At 33.1% G+C, this 11,489-nt stretch overlaps 1 pseudogene; it reads left to right on the top strand.

Annotated features, from left to right (window-relative positions):
• Nucleotides 1-435: 435 nt before the first annotated feature.
• Nucleotides 436-2,767, top strand: LOC125205257 (annotated as a pseudogene).
• The last annotated feature ends 8,722 nt before the right edge of the window (nucleotides 2,768-11,489 follow it).

Here is an 11,489-nt window from a genome sequence, read left to right as displayed (position 1 = left end):
TTTGTCGTTATTGACGCACGTACCAAATCTACAGTAAAAAAGTAAATAATTTATGTCGTTAGCATACAAACTAGCTCCATAAACAATCAACTAGAGAATATCAATCATTTAAAATTACCATAAGAATTTGAGTTGTAACTGCAGAAATCATCAACTTTATCAACTCTTTGTAGTTTGTATGAAAATACAAACATTGCCCATATTTTATGTCTGTCAACCTTTTTGAGTTGTAACTGAAAATATAAGTCTTTGGACAGATTTCGTGCGTCTTCAGTTAAATCATAATATTTGAAGAAAACAACAAATATGTGATATAATCCCATCTGAATGCAACCCTTGTAAATAGGGAATCAAGAAGCCCCAAAAAATGTGTCAACTGAGAGATTTCAAATTAAATCAAACTAGCTAGAACATTGTACAAAAAAAAGAAGGGAAATGGTGGGCACTGAAGCCGCAGTTGTGATCGATAGCTCCGTCCCTTCAACGGTTGCTGCTTCTGTGGCAGTGGCTGCTGAGGTTGAAGTGATCAAAAATACCGAGTCGAAGCTCACTAACCTTGACCAGCAATGCATTCTCGATTTTGATAAGTATGCATTGTTTTTATTTTTCTTCATTTCTGTTTTATGGTCTCTCTTTCTGTGCATTGGTGTGTTTTTTCACACATTGTGTGCATAACCTACTAAGTACTATATTTCGGTGTGTGTTGAGCGTGTTTTAACATTTGTGATGCACAAGTTTTTTTGTCGTTATTGACACGCGTACCAAATCTATGATAGAAAATAAATAATTTATGTGGTTAGCATACAACCTAGTTCCTTAATTAGAACATAAACAATCAAATCAATCATTTTAAATTACATACCATAAGAATTTGAGTTGTAACTGCCGAAATCATCAACTTTCACTAATCTTTGTAGTTTGTATGAAAATACAAACCTTGCCCATATTTTATGTTTGTCAACCTTTTTGAGTTGTAACTGAAAAATTGAATCTAAGGACAGATTTCATAAGCCTTCAGTTAGCATAATAATACTTGAAGAAAACAACAAATATGTGATATATTCCCAAACCCCTATAAATAGGGAATCAAGCAGCCCCTCAAACTAGTTAGAATTTTCTTGAGAAAAAAGGGAAAATGGTGAGCACTGAAGCAGCAGTTGTGATCGATAGCTCCGATCAAAACTACCGAGTCAATGCTCACTAACCTTAATCAGCAATGCATTCTTGATTTTGATAGGTATGCTCTGTTTTTATTTTTCTCCAGTTTTGCTTCTGTTTAGTTTTTTTTTTTGTTTTGTGGCCTCTCTATTTGTGCATGTAGTGTGTGCGCATTTGTGACACATTGTGCACATTCAGTGTGTGTTGAGATTGCTGCATGTGTACATTTTTTCTGTACGGATGTCTTGAGAAATTAAAAATTGTGGAATAATAATATCCCCACCATGTACGAGGCCTATTGGAAATCACCATTTCAGCTTCCGAAGCCCTCAGCTACTTCGCCAACCCCAAGAGCTTCTGCTGGTTTATGCTGCCTAAACTCGAGCAAGAAATCAAGAATCTCCACAATTATGTCGGAAATGCCGTCGTGGAAGTTCGCCACATCGTGGTGGGGAACGGCTCCAGCCAGCTCATCCAGGCTGCCCTTTACGCCCTTGCTGAACCCCTCGACCCCCCAAGCCCCATCAACGTCGTGTCCGCTGCTCCCTTTTAAAATCCTCATCAATTGAAATGTTTGTCATTGATTGTTTCATATTGCTGCTAATTTGGATCTGAGATTAAATCTTTGTTGATTGCAGTGCTATCCGCAGATAGCAGACTATGTTAGATCTGGGTTGTTTAAATGGGGAGGCGACGCCCATGCTTACGATCAGCCTTACATCGAGATGGTCAATGGCTAACTAAGGGGCCCTGTTGTGAATAAGGCCAATGGCATGCTCGTTCATGACCTTGCATACTATTGGCCTCAGTACATGGCCATCACGAGCCTGCAGATCATGACATCATGCTTTTCACCGCTTCCAAATGCACCGGAGGACAAGCGGGGTTCGAGGATCGGGTAGAGGATCTAATTATAATGCTTTGGTTTTCATACAAAGAAGTGCTCTTTTGTTGATGTGTTTCTATATATATGTGGCTAGTTTCATTTTCCTTTTTTAGTGTATGTGAAGATGGGCGATAGTGAAGGACTCGCACGTGGCAAAACAAATGGTGAGGTTCTTGGAGATCAGCACCATCGGGGTATCCAAGGAAGCTCAGCTCAGAGCTATTAGCATCTTGGAGATTATCTCCACCAACAGCTACTCCACTAATTTCTTCGAGTTCGGGCAGTTTGTGATGGCTGGGCGATGGAAGAAGTTGCGAGAAGCTCTCGAGGGAACTGATGTGTTGCAAGTCCCCGATTTCCCTCCTCGACACTGCAACTTCAGAAACTATAAAGAATGCAATCCAGGTAAAGAAGTCCAGTGATTGTTAGACTTTGTACATTCGCGTTAGCGAACAATACTTATGATATTGTCTGTTTTGTTTTGAACAGCTTATGCCTGGATGAAGGCCCAAGAGGGCATAAATCTTGAAGAGGTGATGAAAGAAGAGAGTATTCGAGTGCGAGGAGGCGGGACTTTCGGGTGCCCTAGCAACTATGCTAGGCTTAGTATCCTTGGCAGGGATAACGACTTTGATCAATTTCTGAAGAGGCTTCCCTCAATTTTTAAACGCCTAGCTAATTCAAAGTTTTAATCATCTCCTGCGTATGAGCTTTAGTCTTGCACTCCCCTCATCTGTTTCCGCCATGCGGTGCAGTGATTTTCAATATTCAATCATCATGGTTTTTGTAATCCCAGAACTTGTAAGGTTACTGTTCTGGTTGGTGTTTTGTGTAATTGGTGTTCTATAACAACTCAGTTATAATAATACAATGAAGAAACTCAACTTGTGCATCAATCTGGAAAATTGACAATTATTAATTAAGTTTGAGAGCATAAACAAACGACAATCAGCACGATGAGTAACCTCGCAACTGCAGCCCGAAGAGAGGGTTGGCCATTGAGGTGCAACCCAAAGATCATGCGGCACCTCAAAAGCCAGCCCAAAACAAAAAATATTTATTTTTCTAAAAATCCACAAAATTTGACAAAACTTAGTAAATTCATAGGCAATTAAATGAATTAATCCAAAAAGATTACAATTTCTCCCACAGACAAGACAACCAAGAGATAGTATGGGTGCTTCTCCTATAAGGGTCCGTTTGTTAGAATTGGTGAGGTTTTAATGAGTTTACGGATAAAAGCTTTTCCCATATTGTGTGATAGTCTTTTCCGGATTATACATTGTTTGGTACAAATTGCCCACATTAAGAAAACTCATTAACGTGTGTTTAGTACAAGCCTTTCTACAAATTGCCACATGTGTAAAATGATAGAAAATGACATTAATGATGACCCTAAATTCAATAGTGAAATGTTCATACTTCATCTGAAAAAAATGGCGGCTGCAGCCTTCTCTTTTGTGCCATCACTTCTCTCGACCTCCATGATCCGAGGCGAAGTGGCGGTGAGCAAATGGATCAATATAAGCTCCAATATTGCTCGTTACAATCATGGCAACACATTCTTCTCGTCCTCCTTCATCGCCTCCAAATGGGCCTATCTGGAGGCGGGTGTGGAACTCCTTCAAATTGCCATGGACTGCAGCCTCCGGCTCTGCACAACTACTCGTTGCAGTAGACGGGAACGACACAACTGCTGCATTTGAACAGTCACAGACTCTTCTCACGGCTAAAGAGTCAGAACTGGTAGAAGAAAAATTAGAGATCCAGCATTTAAAGTCTGAACTGGTTTCTCTTCAACTTATATTGAAGCAGAAAAACTTGGAACTCTCAGATGCAAAAGAGATGCTGGAGGAACTCAATCATCAGATTGTTGAACTCAAAGGGATTTTGTCCAGCCGAGAAGAGGAGCTCATTGGAGCTGTGTCCAAGCTCAAGGAGAAGGGCCAACATGTCCTAACAATGCAACATGAACTAACCAATGCACAGTTAAAATTCTCTGAAGCTGAGGCTGTGGTAGGAAAGATTGTAGATCACACTATTGAAGTAGTTCTATCATTCAACGACCTAGGATACTGCGCACTAATCCCAACTGATAAGGAAAACCATGGTTTGTCATCTCCTTTGCTAGATAGGCTGCCTGATAGCTCCAAGTGGCAGGTGAAGCAAAATTCTGGCGCAAATCCTTTCCAAAATGACAGACACAACTCTGTGCGAACCAGGTGCAAATCCTCTCCAAAGCACTACACTTCACTGAAGAAGAAAATCACATTAATCAACACTAAGCACACACTACTTGGATAATTCTTAACCAAACAATAAGACAATATGTGGTTGAAACTAATACAACGCTAAGACATCAAGTTAATCCAAAATTCTCAAATTCGATTGATTTATTTTTAGATATAACATTCACCACAACAATTCCAATTTCTGATCAAACATTCGAACACCTGCGTACACCATTCGAACAGCACCAAGAATGGATAGACAAGAGCAAATATCAACATAACATACTCAGTAGTCACCTATGAGCTTCTTTAGTAGACTAGTAGATAAGAACCGGACCGGCAAGCGAACCGGTATCAATACTGGTTCACTGGTTCAACCGATTCATTGGTCGAACCGTTTTACTGTTACAAATACATATATTATATATATAAATACAAAATATATAAAATTTAGTAAGTAATAAATTATAATTAGCAATAATATACTCCAATAATAAAAACACACTATTAAATTTTATGTATAACAGATTATTAAAATAAGTGAATGATAAAATTTAAATAATCTTCTTATCAATACATAAATTATTAATTAGTGTAGCTAAACAAGTACATATTATATATAAAAATAGATAAAATTTATATTAATTCAAAAAAAATTATATGATGAAATAATACTATAGCAATTATATAAAATTAAACATGGATTCGTAGTTAATTTGGATAAAAATATATATTAATATTATTAGTTATTACATATAAATAAACACGAATTGTTAGTAAGTTTGATAATATTTAGTAAATAATAAACTTTAACAATCTTAGGTATAATTAATTATATATATAATATAAACAAAATTTAATGACTAACAAAATATAGTTAAAATTTAGTGAGGGATAATTAAAATTGGACAAAAATTATGTTTAATGTATGAGAATAATTAATGTTCATGATAGACCTCTAGCCTCATATTTTATATAATTTTAAACAAGCCATTTTAAACATACAAAACCGGTTTCCCATTCCCGGCCCAATCGGTTTCATTGGTTCAAAGCGGACAGACATGCTCACGGTTTTTAGGGGTGAATTGAATCGGATCATTCACCAGTTCGCGGTCCAACCGATCGGTCCGGTCCGATTTTTAAAACACTACGACAAACAGAAAGAAAATAAAAGCTAATACATTGTATATTTATGAAGACTAATATAATCAATATTAACGTAGCAAAACATCAAAAATACAAGATGCATTTTCAATTCCGTAACTCTCTTTATTTAATTGTATCGAACAATTAGTAGTATATTGAATTGGCATATAGTACTATATAAAAGTGTATCTATACATATATAAAAGGGGAGTTTTGGGGGTATTTACGTAATAACTATTAGAATTTTAGGGGTATTTATGAAATAACCATTTAAGCTTAAAGCTATAATTTCTGATATCATAATCTAGCCATTTAAGAATAAAACCGATTACTATATAGATGTTGCCTTCCACATTTTGTAACTGCATGCCATGAAGATTTAAAATAAATTTAGCTTGGCAGTTACACTATTAAAAAATTTGTAACTGCTAGAATTGTGTTAATAATAATTATGTTCATTTGTTCATACATGTATCATTCAGCTTTATAATTGACGCGGATATTACTATAATCTATACATATATAAAAGGGGAGTTTTGAGGGTATTTATGTAATAACTATTAGAATTTTAGGGGTATTTATGAAATAGCCATTTAAGCTTAAAGCTATAATTTCTGATATCATAATCTACCCATTTAAGAATAAAACCTATTACTTTATAGACGTTGCCTTCCACATTTTGTAACTGCATGCCATGAAGAGTTAAAATAAATTTAGCTTGGCAGTTACACTATTAAAAAATTTGTAACTGCTAGAATTGTGTTAATAATAATTATGTTCGTTTGTTCATACATGTATCATTCAGCTTTATAATTGACGCGGATATTACTATAATTATTATCATAATTTCTAAATTAGTTATAAATGTGCATGACGCCAAGAACGTGTAGTAACGGTTACTAATAGTTATAATATTGTATTCCATGGAAGGTGTGAAATGATTCAAAAAAATAACTCCCACCCGTTTGGAAAAATCTAATATTTTGCCTCCATTCAATCTCTTACACATGCAAATAAAGAGAAACCTAAGTTAATAACAAATTTAATTTTAACCTAAGTGGAGAATTTGAAAAGTTTTAAAAGAGCCTCATATTTCATTTTTTGCCCTATAAATATGACATTTGATCTACTCACACATGCCTACTTACCTTATACAGTTCAAACTTCATCTTTTTGTTCTTCCCATGAATAGCAAGGTTGATACCATGGTACTATTCCACACCTTGCTCAATGATCTAGAACTAACGAAAACTGATTCGATTATCAAGGTTCGTTGTATCCATGTCTATGAAGTTACCGCTCCTAGAGCCAGAGAACCAATGTCGTGAGTTTAGTATGTGCGCTTCACGATCGAATGGTATATTGTTTTATGCTTTTTCGTTATGTTTGTTTTTAAATGCTTCTCTGTTTTTAAATGTGTGTGTAGACGGATTGTAAAGGCTTCTCTGTTTTTAAATGAGCAGCGAAATATTTTGGAAAATGATCCTAATTAGTACTTTTTGGGCTTATAAATATGTTGGGTTGTCCTTTATGTTAACACAACAAACGAGGCAATAGACAACCTTTTTATGTATAAACATGAGAGCATGCGGTGATTGATAATGAAGAACTTGAGCTTGGCGAGAATGGATATGTGATCCGAGAAGATTGAGCCTTTGTTGGCTAGCAAAAGACGCTAACACCGAAACTATATTTGCAATCCGAGAAGATGGATCCTTTGGATACTAGCAAAAGAGGACAACTCCACAACTATATTTGCAATTGTTTATCTCTCTTATCTCCTTTTTTTTCAATGGAAGGGAAGGGAAGGGAGAGAGATGATGTTGAAATGAGGATTGTGTTCATGCATTTGTTGTAGTGGTGGGTGCTATTTTTTTTTCCTTCTTTTATTATTTTTTGTTTTTGATTATGTGTTTTAGTTGTCCTTAACTTTTTTGTACATGCACCCAAAATATATTAATGATTTATTGGCACATGTACTGGGACTATATGTACATGAACGTTCCTACTTATTTATTAATAATTTCAAAAAAAAAATATCAAAAAATATATATTTTATATATATATATAAAAGGAGAGTGTTGGGAAAATTAAAAAAATAATGTCATTGTTGTTAATTTAAATGCATATTATAACAATAAAACTATATAATACTCCATATGACATGATATTTATAATAATGTTAGCTATTTTATAGTATTAGTATTGTGGTTTTTTTATGTAATCTTTAAATGTTAATAATATATTTAATAGTATATTTTTATTTTAAAGTTAGTGAAATTTGTATTCAATTTTTAGTATATTTAATATATAAATACAATTAATAATAAAAAAATTGTGTTAAATTATTTACTTTATGAAGTTGTTGTAGTAGGATATATCATGGGCTTGAAAGAATTATTAAAGAGGTAGCTTAGCCGTTTAACATAAATATGATATCTAAAAACTGTTATAAAATTAGATGCACAAAATTAATGACAAATAATTTATTGATTGACAATTAATATTATTTAGTGCCAATTTCATTTTTAATTTTTGGAATTGATGAGATTAATGAAAATAATGGTATTTAAATAATTAAATGCATAATCATGATAATGTAAATGGAATAATGGTATTTAAATATATAAATAATATAGTACTACATGTTTTGAGCTTTTTTCCTATTACAAGAAGATTGATTTGAGTAGTAAAAGTGAACTAAACGTTGATTGACTTGCAACTTTAGTGGCACAATCTTTTACATTGTTCTACCACGTTTCTACTTAGTTACGTTAATTGTACATTATAAGTTAAATGCGCATATTAAATTATATGAATAAAATATAAATAATTTAATTTAATTTTCGGCTCCAATAAAAAATACCATTGGGTGAATAGATGCTTAAATGAATGCAAGCAAGATTTTTTTTGGTTTACCGTTCACATAGCCCTATTGTAAGACACTTTCTTGATATGAGTATATAAACATATTTACAGCCAAGATTCAGGTAAAAAAACTTCTACTATCAGTAAGGATTAGCAAGTAGGCCAACCCAATGTAATGGAATATATCGAATACAGATCTAAAACCTCCAAAATAGAATAAGTGATCACCAAAGTAAAATTGAACTGTGATAGAGGGAGAATTTTATTGATATATGGATCATTTGTTGGTCATGATGAGTATATTTTAAAGTTAAGGGTTTAGGATTTAGATTTCAAGGTTTGGGTTTTTAGTGTATAGGGTCACTATATTGGGATGAAATGAAGCTCGACTAGAAAGTGTCTCACCAGTGCAATCTTAAATTATAGCTTTTGATAAATAATATCTTAAATCTCATTAGGAGAAGTGGTAATTATACATTACTTAGGTTTTTTTGTTTTGTGTGATGTAAATTTGCTTTATTTTTTAGTCTCACGGTCAGAGTTATTTTTCTATTTTACAAAAATAATGTACAATATTATTTTTCACGTATTTATATTTTAGCTGAATCTCAACATAATCACATTAATCAACACATATTTGTGGTGACATTTTAATAAAATGTGTTGACATTTAAAATTTATGGAATTTTAAATGAATGCTTAAATGAATGCAAGCAAGATTTTTTTTTGTTTACCGTTCACATAGCCCTATTGTAAAACACTTTCTTGATATGAGTATATAAACAGTTTTACCGCCAAGATTCAGGTAAAAAACATCTACTATCAGTAGGGATTAGCAAGTAGGCCGACCGAGTGTAATGGAGTATATCAAATACAGATCTAAAACCCCCAAAATAGAATAAGTGATCAACAAAGTAAAATTGAACTGTGATAGAGGGAGAATTTTATTGATATTTGGATCATTTGTTGGTCATGATGAGTATATTTTAAAGTTAAGGGTTTAGGATTTAGATTTCAAGGTTTGGGTTTTTGTGTATAGGGTCACTATATTGCGATGAAAATGAAGCTCGACTAGAAAGTATCTAACCAGTGCAATCTTAAATTATAGCTTTTGATAAATAATATCTTAAATCTCATTAGTAGAAGTGGTAATTATACATTCCTTAGGTTTTTTTGTTTTGTGTGATGTAAATTTGCTTTACTTTTTAGTCTCATGGTCAGAGTTATTTTTCTATTTTACAAAAATAACGTACAATATTATTTTCACGTATTTATATTTTAGCCGAATCTCGACATGATCACATTAAAATGTCAACACATATTTGTGTTGACATTTTAATAAACTGTGTTGACATTTAAATATCAATGTCAATATAATATATTAAAATATCAACTTAAGTTTACGTTGACATTTCAGTATCGTCGTGTTGACATTTTAATACATTGCATTGATGAATTATCAAATTAGCAATTTAAGAAAAATTAACAACGGATTACACCCCTATGGTCATATTTATTAAAAATATGGAAATGTACATTGATTTTTTTTCTATATTTATGTACAATTTTCAATATTATCATTATATAATACAGTGAAATTTTCTTATCTCAAATTTGTGACACAAATTGTTATAAACTCATCATTTGTATATCACAACTTTATTTTAATAAAATTACTACTTTAATCGAATGTATCATTGATATTAATTATTAAATACATTATAATTTTAGACCTCATATAATTTTATTATTTAAAAAAATATTTCATATTTGAAGAGAATAAAGTGGACCGTGCATAGTTAATTTGTTATTAATGTTATCATGTAAATTAATTTATAATCTTAAATCAATGTTTAAAATACCTTAGTCCGTGCATAGCACGGGTGTGATACTAGTTGGCATAAAAGTTAAGAGTCATTAGTATAGAACTAAAGAAATATACTGTATATAAAACAAATGTTTCAAATATGTACTCCCTCCGTCCCATTAAATATGCAACATTTGTTTTTCGGTACAAGATTTTATATAGTGGTGTTTTGTGAGTTAATGAAGAGAGAGTAAAGTAAGAGAGAAGTAAAAGTAGAGAGAGTATTGTTCTCATTTTTAAAAACGTTTCATTTTTAATGGGACAGACCAAAAAGGAAAAAACGTTTCATTTCTAGTGGGACAGAGGGAGTATTAGTTTGGATTTTTATGAAAAAATAGTTTAGTGAGATTTATTAAAGAGTTTATGTGAAAGCTTTGTCTTATTATTAAAAATAAAGTCAATTTCTTTGCAAAGTGTAAGGGCATCCGCAATGGGGCGGACGATGCGACGGACAATGCATCGTTCGTCGCATCGTCCGCCACTGCAGCATCGCGGACGATGGGTTACCCATCGTCCGTGCTCGATACATCTTCCGTGGACGATGCGTGGAGGATACTCATCGTCTGCAACTGTGGACGACGCGGACGATGGGTCACATACAATGCGACGCGTTTCCGTTTTTTTTAATTTTATTAAATTTTCAAAACTTATATATTCCTCTCATTTCACTTCATTTTTCACTTCACTCTTCACTCTCAAATTCATTACATTTTCTACATTTCAAGCAAAATGGATTCCGGAGATTCTCTGAATAGTCCGATGTTCGGTGGTGCACGATGGCCGGGTACAGAACCCGACGAATATCGGCCATTCGACACCAATGCCGAGTATGATCCCGACTTCAGCACCGATTCGTACGAGTTGTCTTTTTTTGTATTTAGTGTTTTTTTTTTAATTTCTTATTTTGTAACTTTTTTTTAATTAAGTAAATTTAGAATTTCCCTTTAATTGTGTTGTTTTTATATGTTTATTTTTATTTTTACACTTGCAAACATAAAAATATAAATACAAAATAGAAATAAAATGTTTAGGGCGTCGCTTAGGAGGGGCTTTAGTCCGCCCCACTGCAGGTGGAATAAGAGGAGGATAAAATATTGACGTGGCAGTGCATAGGGCGTTGCTTAGGGCGTCCCATTGTGGATGCCCTAAATCTCAGAAGGAATATCAAAATTGGGCAATCAATTTAAACAAGACCAATAACATTTAAGATTGGACGAATAATTTTTCATTGAACCATGGATAAGTTAAACCCAAAATGGAAATATTACTAATTAACGGAAAAATGAGTCTTCCAAAAAAAATGAAAATACCTGATTTTCAACTTTTGAATTGG

The sequence above is a fragment of the Salvia hispanica genome, chromosome 2 (genome assembly GCF_023119035.1).
Source record: "Salvia hispanica cultivar TCC Black 2014 chromosome 2, UniMelb_Shisp_WGS_1.0, whole genome shotgun sequence".
Lineage (NCBI taxonomy): Eukaryota > Viridiplantae > Streptophyta > Magnoliopsida > Lamiales > Lamiaceae > Salvia > Salvia hispanica.
This window is presented reverse-complemented; position numbering and strand designations above follow the sequence as displayed.